Here is an 18,881-nt window from a genome sequence, read left to right as displayed (position 1 = left end):
GTTAATAAGTGGCACCGGCGATTCCATTCCACGACCATTCCAGTTCAGGATACAAATAAAGATAAACTATGTCCGAATCTCTCTCTCTCTCTCTCTGTCATTCTCCCCACCTCTCTCTCTGTCCGTCCGTCCATCCGGCCATCCGTCTGCTGTCTGTCTGTAGGTCGGTCGGGCGGTCGGCCCGTCCGTCCTTCCTGCCTTCCTTCGTTCCTTCCTTCCTTCCTTCCACCCACCCGCATGTGGATTTGAGTGAATGCGTGTCTGTATGTTTGTGTGCATTTGTGTTAGAAGAAGGTTATTATTTTAAAGCAAGCTTACGAATAACAAGTTTCGCCTATCACTTTATTCAAATGTGTGTGTAAACATGTATATATATATGTGTATATATATATATATATATATATATATATATATATATATATATATATATATATATAATGTACACGAGCGTATGTGTGTTCATATATATATTTACTGTTGAAGATTGACAGGATGAGGAATAACTTGCAAATTGTCACCCCTTTGTAAGCAGCATTGCATCACTTCTCCAGAACCTTGTTCGTTCAGTGCCATCGTCAGCACAAGAAATTCTTAGACATCCAGCTCCTTCTTTATGTATATTATGTGTGTAACCATTTTGACGAGAGTCTGTAACGGTGAAACTTGTGCTGAATGCATTTCATAAAGTTCATAAAGTTCAGCTTCTGATCCTCCCTCAGTTCAAAGAAAACACTTTATTCAGCGACCAAGAGAAGCCAGGACGCTCACCGTTACAGTTATAACAACGATCAATTCATTTCCATCTCAACTTCCAACAGAATGATTAACGGCAGGTTACGTGACACTATAGGAAGTCAATGCATGACGCAGTGGCTACCACGTGATGCGTGCGCAGCTAATTTCCTACCAAATGGGGAAAAAAATAATTACAAGTGCTTTAGAAACAATGACTTACACTTGCATACGCACGCACTCACACTCACTCACAACATACACTCACTCCTCCCCCATTCTATGCCGTAGTTATTAGAGGGAGATCATGTCTAGGCATGTGACACAAAAAGAATTACAGTGAGACGACGTCAGGTAATGCGCACACGCCGCTAACTTCAGCGAAGAATGTTTCAGAAAAAGAGCACTAGAAATAATTAACGAGTTACTTCCATATATATATATATATATATATATATATATATACACACGCACGCACACACACGTTTGGGTGTTGTTTGCATGTATGTTTGGAAACAAAGATGCAAAGTTCTTTATGCCCATTTTGCGTGTATGTCATGTTTTTGGTATAATTATGAACTAAAAGAAAATTGCTATGATATTCCGAGACGCATATTCTTTGATTAACATCTTAGAAACGTTAAATGTTATTCTTACCAGACAAACACCAGCGCCGCAGGAAGTTATCAATCTCATTTGGAAAGCGAGACAAAGTAACGTGTCTGGTCGCTGAAAAACATCAATCGTTTTCTCAAGATTTATGGTATTAAACTTTATACCCTGCTTCATATGTGTATATTGTGTGTGTGTTGATGTTGTTTTTGCTATTGCAAGGATCGAGTAACCTTATTAATAAGACATGAAGTCTATTGACCACCTTTTCTTATTTTCTAACAAATTTTGATCGAAATAATCGATATTCGGTCGGGTAGATATATTATCTGAAAGTCAATTGAAGAGCCACCGGTTCGTATACGAATCGAGGTCTCCGTGTTGCTTGTAAGTCACTTCAAACCTTCTCGGGTTAAATATATATATTCGGATGTTGCACTCCTTGTTTTAAGCAACAGGAGATCGTCACGAATAGTGAACGTTTTAGTGTTTAAAAAGTCGATGCCTATCGTGGTAACTTGTAGGAAAATCTAGGCGCTGCGGAATTTCTGAGGACTTCTGTATTTCGGTCCAGTTGGTTAACAACGCCGAAATACACCACAAAACATGGGAGATATTGGTGCATGTTTGCTACAATTAGTAAATTTGAAGTCATGTTGGACAAATACTGCAATATCTCCAATACCGAATCCGGCTATTAATACGGAAGTAAAACGATAACAAACACAAATGAAGCTCAGCAAAATGCATAAAGATTGTATCAGAGCCAAGTGGAATCTAGCAACGAAGTGAGCGAGGTACATAGAAAATATTTGGTGCACAAAGCTGTCCAATACATTAACGGTGATACATTAAGCATGCAAACCTGATATAGATTGTGATAAAGGGAAATATATCAATAAAAAGGCAAGGTTCAAGAATTTTCCTGGCACGAGTAATCTTCAAACATGTTTATGCTTTTCAAAAGCACGTTTTAGAATTTATCAGTAAAGGAATCAATCTACAGAAAAAAAACTCATGACATGATCTGAGATTGAAAGAGGAAATTAAAAAAACAAGCAATAAAAAAAACCGAACAAGAAAAGGCGTGAAAGGAAGAGTGATTTTTCTGGTTGAGGGTAAAGAACGCTAGAACAGTTCTCTTGGTAAAAGGTGAAGCCTTATATTTCGGATGAATTGAAGAATCCATAACAGTATGAATAATATTTGGACAACATATTTGTACTTTGGTGGGAAAATATAGATAGGCGTGTGTGTGTGTTAGTGTTTATGTATGTATGTATATAGAATGTATATATATATACATATATATATATATATATATATATATATATATATATATATATATATATATATAAGTATATGTAAATGTACATATGTGTGTATATATGTACAGACAGAGAGAGTGGGGAAGAGGATATATGCATACATATGTGCGTGTGTGTGTGTTAGTGTTTATGTATGTATATAGATTGTGTATATATATATATATATATATATACACACACAAAGTATATGTAAATGTACATATGTGTGTGTATGTATATATATATAGACAGAGAGTGGGGTAAGAGGATATATTCATCCATGTGTGTGTGTGTGTGTGTGTGTGTGTGTGTGTGTGTAATAGTTTTGAGGAAGAAAATTGATTTAGAAATTCTCTCAGAATGTAGAGGTTTGGACTTAGAAGTGCTCAAGAGTAACTTGAGACGAAAGATATAAATACGTAATGTGAAGAAACAAAAGACCTGGTAATTCAGTCTGCAAACAAGACTCCGATCAGAGATGGATTTAAAGGACAAATGTCTAGGATAGAATAAAAATATATAAATACACTATATATATATATATATATATATATATATATATATATGTGTGTGTGTATCTGCGTAATGTGTGTATGTTTATTGAGAGAAATAATCAACATTGAGCAAACGTTCAGTGTAAATAAAAATAAGACATTAATTTTGACAAGGGTCAGTTAGACAGACATCAGTTTTAGCTTATTAGCGGTTATAGGAGGAGGATTGATGGGCGGTAAACCGAAACGTATATATATATATATATATACACATATACTGTTTTTACGTTTCAGTCATTTGAGTGTGACCATGCTGGAGCACCGCCTTTAGTCGAATCAAATCGACCCCAGGACTTATTTGTATGCCTACTACTTATTCTATCGATCCCTTTTGCCGAGCCGCTAAAGTCCAGGGATGTAAACACACCAACATCGGTTGTCAAGCGATGGTGGTGGGGGACGAACACATACACACACATAAAAAAATATATACAAGACGGGCTTCTTTCAGTTTCTGTCTACCAAATTTACTCACAAGGCTTCGGTCGGCCCGAGACTATAGTAGAAGACACTTGCCCAAGGTGCCACGCAATGGGACTGAACCCGGAACCATGTGGTTGGGAAGCAAGCTTCTTACCATACAACCTATACATATGTTTTAGTAATAATTATAATGATATAGAATATGGAGATTTGTTCATCCTCAACATTTGTTTCCTTTTATTTTTCAGTTTCATATTGCATGCTTTAATGGTTATTACGACCGTAGCTGATAAATGATCGATTCCTATCGAAAGGACATTTGCAAATTGCAAGGTTCGGTTGAGCTTGTAAAATGCATCGTATCAATTAGTACTTAAATGTAATATCTAAAATAATAATAATAAAAAAGGAGGCGGTGTCCAATAATGGACAACTGGAACCCTATTTGTTTGTACGTATGTATATATACACGTGCTGCGCGCGCAAGCACATAGAACATCGGAATATCTGGCTGCACCGCTGTAAATTAATTGAAGTAACACTTTCCGATGAAGTTTTCTCTTTAAGCTGTGAACTTCAACCTTTTCTCAACATCTTTCTAATTATACCTGTCTGCTCATCTCAGGCCAGTGACTCAGTACACAATAGCAAATATTGCTCCAGAACAGGATGCGAACTGTCGACCTTGAGTACTGTAAGGTCGTCGTCTCCTCCGGATCAATTCTCGCCTCCACCTCACAACTATCCAGATCCACCAGGAAGGAAATTTCGTTGCTGCTGAAATTATTGATGTCTGGAACTGAACTTTCGCAAAACCAGTGATAACGGTTAATATTGGTGCCTAGGCAACAAGCTAGCAGAATCGTTGGCATTCCGGTCAAATTGCTTTGCGGTATTTCATCCGTCTTCACGTTCTGAGTTCAAATTCTGCCGAGGTCGACTTTACCTTTCCTCCAACTGGGGTCAATGAAAGCACCGAGACCGATGTAATAGGGGCAGACCCTCCTCACAGATTTAAGGCCTTGTGCCTATAATAGAAAGTCTCGGCGGTTGGAAAATGCTCCCGAGAGCGAAGTACAAGAATGCTTTGGGCGCGTGTGGGAACAAAAGACCCACATCACCCGAGGAAAGAAGTTTGGAGCCATTGAGGTGAGATTTGGGACGAAAGAAGAAGCTAGATGTAACCCCGTAACCACTTTGAGGAATGACAACTTTTTCTTAATCCCCAGCTATCGTGGTCAACGTCTTGCCAAGATTAGGGTGCTGAATGTGCCACCGAAATATCCATTACCTGGTTAGTGGCGGCCGTCTTGGCAGGTTTCGAAGAAGACGAAGTCACAACAGTGGAGATCAAGAAACTACCTAAGCAAAACTGGTTAGATATAGGTATGGAACTGACCTTGCAATGCAAACAGGACCATATCGACCAGCTGCACCTATCCATGTTCGTGGAGGGTAGAAAACCAATAGGCCACAAATGTGGATCTGTAAAACATTTAGATGTTTCCTGCCCTGAAACAAATAGAATAAGTTCATAATTGTTTATAAGTTCATCAGAAATCCTAATTGTTTAAAAGCATATAGATACAGAAAGAATTTGAAGACAGTATTTGATAGGAGGACGCGTGTATTATTTTGTCAACATCAGAAATCTTTTTTATAAGAATTTTAGGGGAACGGCCAACCTTTTTTCTTCATCTCCAAATTTGTATTTGTGTTTTGCAAGGATGGTTCCTATATTTAGAAATCGTGTAGGAGGTTGGTTGGGAGGGAGCATTCCCATGATCTGATTTCGAATAGTTTGTGGAACCAAAAGGATTTTTTTTGTTTCTGGGCTAGTCTTGTCATGGTTCATGTATATATATATATATATATATATATATATATATATATATATATATATATATAATTTAGGTGTGTATATATATATAAGCATATATATACATACACACATACAGTGTTATATATTGTGAGACAGATAGGCAGCTAGCTAGCTAGACATATAGAGAAACAGAAAGAGATTGTGTGAGAAAGAGACGGGAAATAGATGCAAGCGGCTGCTCTCTCTCTGTACACACACACACACACACACACACACACACACACACACACACACGCACACGCACACGCACACACACACATTTTGGCCAAAAGTCACCCGACAGTAAATCAGAACTCCATAAATACTCTCTGTAATTCTGTATTGACTCAAATAGAAAAATGTGTTGCCCAGGAAGGACTTCAGTTTGAACAGTTTTCATCACGTTTCATATTTATACGCTTTTATGAAATTCATTCAGTTCTTAAACATAAATCTTGGAATTAAATGGTTTTGATTTACTGTCAGGTGACTTTTGATCAACCTTCTATCTATCTATCTATCTATCTATCTATCTAATGTATATATATGTGTGTGCATACATGTACACACACACTCACGCACATATATATATATGTACGTAAATGCGAGCGCTACACAATCATGTAAGATTTTGGTTTCTCTCTCATTGTCAGAATAGGTTGACAATATGATAGAGAGGAAGAGAGTGAGAGAGGGGGAGAGCATCCTCCTCCTCCTCGACTCAACCAAAACCATCCCCACCTCTCTGTGTGTGTGGTCATTAGACGTGCGAGATATAACAGCCAAATCTCCTTCGAATCACATATTTTGCCCTCTTAAATCCACGAAGCTGACGTAAGTAATGTCATCCAACCTCTCCAGAAAACGACGGAATGGTCACCGCTGGAATGGATTTGATCAGTCCTGCGAGATCAAGGCTGACTGGGGCTAAACCTCTTCACCACCGACACCATCACGCTCACCTTCCTTACCCCTGCTCAGTTGTGCCCCCACATCCTCAGGGATGATCCATGTCTCGAACTAATGTGGAGCCTTTACGTGGTCACGCAGTCTGCAAGAAATAGCAGCCGAATGCACTCAGATGTCAACCTAACACCATGTAAAATCGTATGAAAGGTGGGATGGTCATGCTTGAACATCTTTGATCATAATTGTGTGCTGTTAGAGCCTGCCTAGGGCTAAAAATCTATAACTTCCTGCCACTAGTCGCTCGGATCCAGCAAAGAGGACATTATGCGAACACCAGGCTGGCTAAAAATAGCAGCTGAATCTCCCTCAAAATCATGAGCGGTTCACCTATCGCGGTTCACCTATCGCGGTTCACCTATCGCGGTTCACCTATCGCGGTTCACCTATCGCGGTTCACCTATCGCGGTTCACCTATCGCGGTTTATTATTTAAGCTTACGTCGATTCCTGCGTCGTCGTGTTTTGCATTTATAAAAAAATATATACAAATTAAGAAAATAAAAAAATTAGCAGTACTGTTTCTACTTTGCGGATTTTCAACTATCGCGGTGGGATTTGGAACGTAGCACCCGCGATAGTCGAGGGATTACTGTATACTGTATGAAATTCAGATGGGATGGGCATGGCCGGAACAGTTTCAACCATAAAAACTGCTTAATCTCGGTTGGAATTGTTTCTAAACAACAACAACAGCAACGACGGTAAAAACAACAACAACGACTACAGATATTACCAGAACCATACCGCCGCTCCCCGCACGACCACCCTCACTAACGCTGCTATCTGTCTGAGTAACACGATCTGTTCATCTTTTTTTCTGTGCTCCGGCTGCGCGTGTGTGTGCGATGCTGCATGTTTTGTTCGTGTGCACGTGCATAAACAGACAGACAGACAAACGTTTGCATAGATGTGCAACATATATGCGTGTGTGTGCGTGTGTATATATATGTATATGAATTACTATGCAACTATATATATATATAAATATACATATATACATATGTGTGTACGTTTGTTTGACTATATATATGTATGAATATATACGGCCAGACATAAGCAGCTCATACGCGCGCCAACGTATAATAACAGCTTGTTGTGTGTGTGCGGGTGTGTTGAGATGCATTTATGTATGAGAGAGGGAGGGAGAGAGAGAGAGAGAGAGAGAGAGAGGAAAGCAGACAGAAAGATGAAGAAGAGGAAGTTTTAATGTCTTGTATTGCACGCACACACACACACACACAGACACTTACGCATGCGCGCGCGCACACACATTAATGCATTCACATATAAAAAATCCCATTTACATATGTGTCCAATGGAACCGGCCTCTACACACACACACACACACACACACACACACACACGCACTCACACATACGGTCACTGATATATACACACACAGACACTCTCTCACGCATGTCGATAGCAACCAATAATTTAGGCGGCCAGATTTCCATTCTGCTGCCCGCGTGGAACCCGAGAGCGAAACGTTGAAGAATGGTGCGGTCTGTTTGAGCAAATACACTGACTGGACATAGTGTTGGTCAGTATTGGATACGAAAAGGCATGGGCACACGACAGACGAGCGGAAAACAACTGACCCTTTCTTTGAATGCACGCACGTAAACATATTTACATAATTTGCATGCACACACACACACACACACACATACTCTCTCGCACATACACACAAACAAACACATATATAAACAGTTTAAAGCTATTTGTGTATTATAAACTTACGCATTTATAAACTGAGGCACGCAAACATTTCTATTTGTATACGTATGTATTATACCCAAATATTTATACCTTTATAGACAAGCACAATAAGAAATTCAGAAATATATACTATACCTCTATCTATCTATCTATCTATCTATCTATCTATCTATCTATCTATCTACACGTGTGTCTGTGTGTGCATGGTTATATATAAATATGCATACAATTATATGAGAGTGAGGGAGAGAGAAAGAGAAGTTAGTTGAGAATATCATTTCTAAAGGCATCGATGCGCACAGATGCCTACCTCGACACAATACATAAAACGGAGTGCAAACTATTCGAGTCACTTCTACGCGGAGATTTAAGTAAACAAACATCAAGTTATACAGAGATACAGTTGGAACAGTCAACCTAATGTACACACCATAACACCATAACACACATATATCGAGAGAGAGAGAGAGAGAGAGAGAGAGAGAGAGAGAGAGAGAGAAAGAGACAGCATGTACATACAGAAAAGAGTATAAATTAATTTGTGTCCAATATTGTACTCATATTTATATATCTTCTGTCCGTACGTACAGAGAGAAGGAAGACATACAAGTAGCCACACCCATACATACATACATACAATACAATACATACATACATACATATATATTCCTCTGCTATGACTGCACCAACATTTTACGAGTTTGCAACTATTTTACAAGTAAATCCGGAGAAAGCGAAATCCGACTTGATTTTTGAACTTGTTTAAAGCAAACCCACTTGAAAAATTTTTGTGAAGGGCTTCCCGGCATCTTACGAACATCTTTTCTGCGAATCAAAACAAAACCGGTCATTTGGCACAAAAGAAGAAGCGAGCGACAAAGATTCTGTGGTAAGCTCTCGGTAAGCGGATTAACGGGACGCAGTTTCAGTACTTACGGGAAGAGACCTGTTTCCTTTTTGCTTTATATATATATATATATATATATATATATATATATATATATATAATTTGATATCTCATTTTGAGGAAAGCATAATTACCACTAATTCACATTTATACAAAATATTAGCAACTAAAGGAATTTTGTGCAAAATCGAAACTATTCTATTGAGGAATATCTACAAAAATTTCAACACAAATCAAAACGTATCCACACATTACAAACATTATATATATATATATATATATATATATATAATTCAACTCAACATTCTACAACTATAATCAATACACACATATACGCAGAAACATATTTGTGTGTGTGTGCACGTGCTGTTTGTTTGTGTGTCTTCGGAGGTTTGGTGTCCCAGGGTGAATCTATCAAGTCATTTGGAGGTGTCCAACTTCGCAAAATTTACAATAAATTGTTTCTTCTTCAATAAACTGAATCGCCTCCACTCAGCGGAACCTCAGACACACTTTTACACACACACATACATCAACAGCTTTATAAATATATATTTCATTTATATACTGGCCTTTATATACGCACATACACTGCTCCTTAGATATTACTCGCACGCACGGACATTATATATATATATATATATATATATATATATATATATATATATATATATATATATATATATATATATATATATATATATATATGTGTGTGTGTGTGTGTTTATATTTATTTATAAAAGAACTCTGTACAAGTGGACCGAGTAAAATTAGTTCCAACCATAACAGTTCGATGCTGAATGTGAGTATAGTATCGATTTTGTTCCTTTTCTCCTTTCTTTCTCTCATTCACTTTCCACAACACTTTGCGTTCAAATACTGCCATTGTTTCGCTGCTGGTCTCTTCATTTCGCCCCCTTTTTCTCCCTCACCCACCCTCTCTCCTACTCTCTCACTCTTTCTCTCTCTTTCATATTTACTTTAAAACAAACCAGAAACGAAATAATATATAAATAAAAATAACATAGAAATACAAAAATATGACAAAAAAAAAGAAAAGAAAAGACGAGCAATTTTCTTCTTTTGACACAGATTTTTCAGTTCTACTTTTCATCTTTTCCCGCCTCCCTTCCGCCCTCTTCTCATTCTCAACCGACTCCTATTTCTCTCTTAAGCTTCTTTTTTTTTGTTGATATACGCATGTATTTGAACACTAATATATATATATATATATATATATATATATATATACACACACAGAGGTATATGTTGCTTTTGATCGATTGCTGTTTCGTTTGTGGTTTCTAGTTTTTATCTCTTTCTGTATTTTTTTTTCCTTATCACGTAAACTATATTTACTCTTTGATTCTCTGTTCTGTATCAACATAAGCATTTGGATTGTGTTGCTAAGTGATAGGGATAAATATGCTGTTATTGTAGTGGATGTAGTGATGTTCATGCATTAGCGACTGGTTTGTGTTTCAAGGAATTATGTCAGTCGACCATATTCACACCTAGAGTTTCACGTTCTCATCAATTCACCAACTTCAGATGGAAACAAATTCGCTTTTTCTATTCTAAACATATATATCATCAATAATTATAACATGTCAAAATACATACATATGTATGTATGTATGTGTGTGTGTGTGTGTGTATATGTATGTATGTGTGTGTGTGTGTGTGTGTGTGTATGTATATGTATGTATGTGTGTGTGTGTGTATGTATGTATATATATATATATATGTATATATGTGTGTGTATATATATTTGTAATAAATATGTAATAATACACACGTGTGCGGTGTGCGTGTGTATGCCCAAACATGTGTCTGTCTGTTATACAAGTGGTCTGAGGCTGTCCATCTCCCACCATTTATGTCACTTTGTGCATTTGTTACAAACTATTTGTTCTTATCGTTGTTGTGGTTGTTGTTGGTGTCGTGGCTAATATTCCGTTGGCGGCGGAGGTAAAGAATACGTAGACCATCCGTTTTCCACCTAACAAAAACCCTGACCCTAACCCCTGGATGGGCGTATTCTTTACTTTCGCTTCCCTTGTCACCTCTGACTGAGCAAAATTATGAAACCCCATCCATCAAGCGATTTAATCGTGACCATCCCGCCTCTTTCGATTAACATAGCGATGTTATCTAAAGTGTCTGTCCCCGCTTTTCGACGTTCTGGCTGATGTTTCTAGCAATGTGTGTGACCATGTAAAAGCTTGGTTGCTGTCGTTGATGTCAGACTTACTTTTGTTGTTGTTGTTTTGTTTCTTGTTTTTGTTCCTTTTATTGCTGATATTACCGTTGTTGTTGTTGTACAAAGGTGACCAACTGGTCGAGTCTTTAGGAGGTCAGATATATTGCTCTGTGGTAATCGTTCCAGTTGTCTGCGCTCTGAGTTCAAATCACATCGAGGTCAACTTTAACGTGTAGCCTTTCGGGGGTCAATAAACAAAGTACCTGTCAGTAGAACCGATTCTTCTCTCTCTCTCTCTCTCTCTCACCCCCTCTCTCTCTCTCTCTCTCTCTCACCCCCTCTCTCTCTCTCTCACCCCCTCTCTCTCTCTCTCTCCCCTCTCTTTCTCACCTCCTCTCTCTCTCTCTCTCTCTCTCTCTCTCTCTCCCTCCCTCTCTCTCTCTTAGATACCTGTTGTGGTCACTTCTGGACGGGGATGCTTCTTTGTCCTCTCCAAAAGTGCCCATGACTCTCTGCACACCATAACAGCTCTTCATTGACTCGGTCAAGTGTTGAGGTCCCTAGACAAGAAACACGACCCTAATCAACCTTGATTAAAGGGTTAAACTTATAGTGAAAAGAAATACAACCGTGACCATCCTATCATTTTTGGAGATGACGACGACTCTATTGTCTCTCTTTATCTCTTTTTACACAAAGATTCCTAAATGATATCAGTAACATGTAGCTGCTATTTCTAGCAGGTCATACACTCACAATGTCGATACATTTATATATAATCATAGTTTTCGGGCCTTGTACCTATATAATTATAGTGTTGTGGTTTTGTGTTCGTTGTTGCGTTTATTGTCATGAGCGAGTCGGAAAAATGATTTGCGATATTCCTTCTGGCTCTTTGCATTCTGAGTTCAAATTCCACCTAGGTTACCATTGCCTTTCATCCTTTCGCGATCAATAGACTAAAGTATCAGTCAAATACTGAGGTCGATATCATCGACTAATCCCTTGCCACCAAGAATTCTGTCTTGTGCCCAAATTAGATTAATGTTATTAACCGTTGTTGTTGTTGTATGTCTTGTTGCTACAACTATTAGTGTGATTACGATTGATAAAATACGAACCAGTTGAACACTGATATCAAAGTAATCGATTTACCCCTCCCCCAGTGGCGGATCGAAGATAAAATTAGTGAGGGGGGGGGGTGCTGCTTCAGAAAATTTTTAGTCATTGTTTTAATATTGTGTAAAAGGAAACAAACATAAGCTTGATCGGTTTGCGTTTTAGCCACTGCCAGGCAGTGTGTTTAATTTGTTCACTGAACACTGCCGCGAATCCCGCCTTGTTTTTCAAAAATGCCCCTAAACCACAGAATGAGGGGGTGGGGTGGAAGTGTGCCCTATTTCTCAAATCCTGGCAGCAACACTGACGCTGGAAGCAGGATAATAATCCAATTCTACACTTTATCCCATTCAAGAATATAAACACGAAGCACAACACACGCGGAGTCGAAAAGAAACTGCCTTTCACCTGAACATCGGAGTCGGTTCTGTCGTTCATGCATTGTTCTCTCTCCCTAAGAGACGTAAAGGGTTAACGTTTGAAAGAAAATACAATGGAAATCATAAAACTTTCATGGAAGTGGGGAATGGCTTGCTAAAATTTCACGTGACAACTGAATAAATGAATTATCTGTAAGACCCTTTACGAAGAAAAAGAAACACGAATAAAAACAGCCAGAATGCCCATATTTACGGATATGTCAACAGCAATTAGCAAAGAAAGAAAGCTTTTAAATTTCTTGAATGGAACTTTTTCATCCTTGTTATGGATTAAAGGCTGCAGTCACAAAAGAATTCTGTTAAGTTAAATAATCATTCAAGCAGTTAACCTTTTACATTAAACTAAAAGGAAACGAAGAATTGGCAACTAGTGACGGGTTAAATGCAAGTCGAAGAGGATTCTATCGTCTTAAGGAACATTCGAGACTACAGAAGGTAAAAATGATAGGAGAATGTGTAATAAAGGATAAAGATGGCTGGGAAAAAAACTTTGATAAATTATGAAAAAAAGAAGAAAAAAATGAAACAAAGTTCATCATGAAGGATGTGGATCGAATTTTTAATTTTGACGCGGATGGATTGTTTTTGGGGAAAATGCCCACCTCAACATTTTGGATTGACAGAGAAGTTTTAGAGTAGAAAACTAGAAAGTTACATTTTCTATTGATTGGTTGTTATGTAGCTGGTGATTGAAAACTGAAGTCAACGGTTGTGTATCGATCTGAAAACCCTGGACCTGTAATGGGTGATTCAAATAAAGTAATAAGGTGAGCAAGCGTAATGGTACGGGTTGACAGAGAATTTATTTACAGAATGATTCACAAACTATTTTTGTCCCTATGCTGAGTGGATCACTCAGGTTAGTAACCTCATCACAGGCTGAGGAGACCTGCTACTGGTACCATGGAAAGAATTACTATCTATTTCATTGTCGATTAGTTGGTGACTAAACCGATTCTCCCACTTGAATAGCTTGCTACTGTTCTGAGGGTTTGGACATCCGGCAGGACAAACAACAAGATCTGTCAAAGGACGGATGAGCTCCCTGTAGACCAACAGCCATCCAGATGGGGAGGACAATGACAAAACACCCCAGTATCTCTGAGTAAGTCAGAACGAAGCAACGCTAAAGCTTCATCCGATTGGAGAATTCACGCTTAATCGGGAGGACTTTTGCGGTCATCAACGCGCTGCAAAAGTGTGCGACACACGGCGACGATGTGGAGCCGAGTGCGGTGAATATATAATGACTTGTAGCTTTATGCTTTGTTATTATTTGGCAATGCACCAGACAAAGCATTTTCAGTGTCTGACTTAGATGAACATTTAAAACTTCCATTTTATGCCTCCTTCATGGAACCAATGGACCAAGTTATAACTGCTACTTTTAAAAACCTTTTATTTCAAACGAAATTTTGACGACGCTATAAAATTTAGAAGGAAATGCTGTCCGAATCAATAATTTAGAAAATTTATACAATCAGAGATGCAAACTTGGGCCGAAAAAACTGCTAGTCTCATGAGTAGCATCAAGTTTTATCGCATTTAGCAAATGGTTATCTGATTTGTATAGCTCTTAATCGATTAATCTTGATAATAAATCTACTCCATAAAAGCACCTAATCTTTTCCAAGATTTAAAAAATTTCTAGACGTCGCTTTGTCCTCCATCACCAGACTGGATCATATGTTTTTTTATAACCACTCAAGGCATTATTATTCTACACTTTTCTCAAGACCGTTAGTTATTAATTAATCTAATTTATCTCCTATGCATATTTTCCTCAATTATTCCTGTCGGGAGTTTTCACAGAATTGTTCGAGACTTAATTAGTCGAGAGTTTGAGGCGTCCTTTTCATTTCATTTTCAGCATTGGGTAGTTTCTTTCTTTTTTTTACCAAGGTGATACCTTCCTTTTCAATTCCCTCTCATTTTGTTGTATCACAAATGGTTTCATGAAAGATGATCGTAAACCCGTTTGATCAGTTCCCATGGACCAGGTTTCACCCTGCTGCTTTCCATTTTCTTACCTTTGTTAATTTCCTTTAAAAAATATTTGCTTTTCTGCTAGCAACCATTTTCTGAGTCTTCACTGTAATTTTCCATTGCTTTATTCTCTCTGCTTTATAATTGTGTTTAACATCTTTTCCCCATAATTTCTTCCCAAAAGAGTTTCTTTTCTTTTTCATTATTCGATTTCGTGTTGCCATTTCTCTTTTTTACTTCAAGAATATCAAACTGTTTTCATTGAAAAAGGTGAATTTACTGATATTAGTTGCTTCTTTTATCGCATGATTTTGGCAGCTTTTAGCCTTTATTCTCTGCTAGAGATAGTTATCTAATCATTGTACCAATTCCTTTTGGCATTACATGAAGATGTCCTCTAAAATACTTTCTTTCTTTAATTTTCCTTACTTCCACTTGTTCAGTTTACTTATTTCTCACCTAACGCCACTAATCTTCATTCATATCCACCTTTTTCACCCTGGGACCTACCGATCTTTTTCTTTCTTGTCCTTTGCCTCTTACAACTCTTTAGCTCCATTAATACCTGTTAATATTAATGTTGTAGCCTAAAAGATGAAAGCTGTCAAGTAATGTCTCCACCAAATCCTTGTAGTTTACAGCCCTTTCACTCCCCACAAATCCTTTCACAACAGCCACAAATGAATCCCATGCTCGTTTTTCTATGTCAGCCAGCAAGGACGAGAAATTCTGGCATTTCGTTAACTTTCTCATTTGTAGCCCATCAATAATACCAGTCGCTATTTTATCCTAACTTATCCCAGGAAATGTTGTACATAGGAATTTGAAACACTTACCCTCCACATTAAGATTTGGGTAACTTATTTTCTGTCAGGTTCTCTTGCTATAACTAGAAGTCATTGTGAAACAAAAGTAGCAATCGTTTACATGGTTCTTTGAATCATTAGAGCGAGGAACAAAATACAAAATCATCCTCTTTTATATTCAGGATTCAAATCACATCAGCAGATTTCGAAAATCAAATCCGTTTTTCTCGAGGACCCCTTTTAATGATGTTACATACGAGCACTTTCAGTTATATAAAAGTGGATTCTATTTTTAAATGATTGCATCGTCTGTGACATGACTTGTCCCATTTTCCCTTTTCTGTTGATGGTTGCGAACATTGAAACATGCTTGTTAGATATTTTTTTCTAAAAGAAGGTAATGTTTTATGCATGTATATATATATATATATATACATATATATATATAATTGTTGTATTTCGGGATAGTCATTCTTTACTTATTTATTATTTTTTTTGCCAAATAATACTGGCACTATATATTCGTTCTTCGCTCGTTCATTATTATTCTTATTTTAACTCGTGTCCTTTGTTCGGTAATCTTTCGGCACACATCTTCAGCTATTCTTTCCGTCCCCGTGTGCACTGATAGAAGAAGACAATCGACTAAACCCGGCTTAGTCCATTTTATAATGCGTGTGTTTATTTAGAAAAAAAGGTGTGATTATCCCAAAATACAATATATGCTTCAACACAAGGTTTCACATCAAAAATCTCGCAACACAAATTAATAAATGTGAATATAATATATATGTATATATACACACACAACTTTCAGCCTTGAGTCAATCTGCGAATTATTACTAAAGCACACACCCATATATATATATATATATATATATATATATATATATATATATATATAATCAAAATAAGCAACACGGATTTTAGAGATGATTGCAGTACGCACGTTTCATGCTACTCCATTTATTTAAGTAATGCGAGCATTACATTAAATGCAATATGTAGAGCAATCTTCAGCTGCAGGAAAATGCAGAAAATTACAAATAAATAAATGGAGTAGCATGAAACGTGCGTACTGCAATCATCTTTAAAATCCGTGTTGCTTATTTTGTATTTTTTGATCACCTCATTTTTAGAATGGTTTTTGTATAATACCATACCATACTATATTCTGGTGCCTAAACATAAGTACCATATTCAATTTTGAATCTAAATCTAATCCATTATATATATATATATATATATATATATATATATATATATATATATATATATATATATATATATATATATATATGTGTGTGTGAGAGAGAGAGGTATACATATATATTAATATTATATATGCATTTAATCTGCCACACGTATATGTACAGAAATATATGTATGCACACACACACACACACACACACACATATATATATGAATATATACACATGCACACACATACAATTTTATGGCGATAAGCATTGATTGTTCCGTATAATTAACCAGCTTTTCATTAGCTTCTAGTGCTGATCTTCTTCAAAGCGGTGATGCAGAGAAAGAGCAATTTCTGAAAATGTATTAGCGTTGCACTTATTTGCAGTGAGATATGCGTTATGTTTATTGAATATTGCAGACGTTCCTTTTGTCTTACTGTAAAGTAAATTCTCTTTTAGTGTGTTTTATTATATTGCAGCAATCGATGCTGAAAATGTGAGACAAAGTTCGGGTAATGATCGTGGTGGGGATATGATTTAAGCTAGGATGTATTCATGTAGAATGGTCATTATTCCGTGTTTTGTCATTATTAAGCATTAACTGGACTCTTCTGTTGTTCTTTGTAGAATATAATTGAAAATTCTCATTGATTCACGATGTGGATTTGTAAAGAGAAATGCCCAGAGAATGAAGGCGAACAACACTCCCGATTTAATGGATACGATATCCATAAATATTTTTATTTCGCTTTTGCATTGCATATGGGAAAATTTAAACAATAGAGTCTTTAGCTATAGGTTTCCAGTGAGCCGTTCATATTTACTTCTAACGGCAAGATTCAGCAAACGACAGGGATCGGTTTTTCGGTTTCACCGATATTCTTGTCTTTCAGTTCTGTACAGAAGCAAAATTGGAAAATAAAATTAGGTATTGGAAAGAAATGGGACTCATGGCAAGTAAGCAAAAAAGGGTAACATTGTCTTACTTTGTCTTGGGGCCACAACTCTTGATTGAGTAGTTAGGGGGGCCATTTTGACACAGCGCGTTGTGCTTGGCATTTGAAATTGACGGACCGGCAGAACATATCCCTTTTCAGAGAGAAATATGTCGGAGAAATTGGGGTTAAAATGAAGGTACAACATGCTCAGAAACTGCTCTATTTGCGAGTATTTAATTGCAAATATTTTAGTTCTGAGTTCAAATCCCGCCGAAGCTTTATTTGCTTTTCATCCTTTCGGAGTTGATAAAATAAGATAGCAGTCAAATACTAAGCTTGATCATCTAGTTGATTTACCCCCATACCTTGTGCCTAATCAAAAATAATTATAAGTGCAGGATCATTAGCACAGTGGAAGGACAATGGAGTGGTAGAATCTTTGGGACAATGGAATGGCAAAATCATTAGAGTGTCCTGAAAATGCGTTGCGACATTTGTTCTTTCTGGTCGCAATATTTAGTTCTCAGTTCAAATTCCGCCGAGGTCAACTTTATCTTTCATTAGAGGAGGGTGATAAAATAAACCACCATTAAAATAGTGGGTTCCATATAATCAACAAACTTCCTTTCCCCGAAAATTAGAAATATTTATAGAAAATTAGTTAACGGTTAAATATGATTCAGTTATTTTGGGAGTCGTAATATAATTTATTTAAATTTTTGCTGACGTCATTGAAGAAGTGAATCGTATTGCAGAGTAGACATTTTTAATTGTGGATGAGGTCGGTTTATTCTGAAAGAAGACGCTTAAAGCAATATCATTTGATGAGAAATCCCCCCCCCCCCCATATTCCCGCCGTTGGGAAATAAAGCCGTCTAAAGACAACCAACCTGGAACTACTTGAGAATGGAAATATACCCTGGAAACCATTTTAGTTTATCACTTTGAAAATCCTCGAGATTTAAAAGGGAAGCTTAAAGGAATGTTACAAGGGAATTTGGAAAACAAGGAAAATCTTAGTTTTACTGGAGATATGTTGAAAGTTCAGAAATAATTTTGCTCTTGCAGTTATAGAATGTGCTGGAAGCAATTTACCATTTA

At 37.1% G+C, this 18,881-nt stretch overlaps 1 protein-coding gene across 5 annotated transcripts in view; it reads left to right on the top strand.

The window, feature by feature from the left end:
• Positions 1–18,881, top strand: part of LOC106871701 (G protein-coupled receptor dmsr-1) — a 269,255-nt gene that overhangs the window by 113,086 nt on the left and 137,288 nt on the right. Inside the window, exon 1 of one of the 5 annotated variants that reach the window (XR_016238222.1) lies at positions 6,896–9,888. The exons of 2 other annotated variants lie outside the window; for them this stretch is intronic. The gene's annotated coding sequence lies outside the window, so the exon portion shown is untranslated. Of the gene's footprint in view, positions 1–6,895; positions 9,889–18,881 lie in introns of those variants that run through there. 2 more of the 5 variants (XM_052976691.2, XM_089341138.1) reach the window with 2 other exon arrangements.

Source organism: Octopus bimaculoides, chromosome 24 (assembly GCF_046866305.1).
Source record: "Octopus bimaculoides isolate indiv1 chromosome 24, ASM4686630v1, whole genome shotgun sequence".
Taxonomy (NCBI): Eukaryota; Metazoa; Mollusca; class Cephalopoda; order Octopoda; family Octopodidae; genus Octopus; species Octopus bimaculoides.
This window is presented reverse-complemented; position numbering and strand designations above follow the sequence as displayed.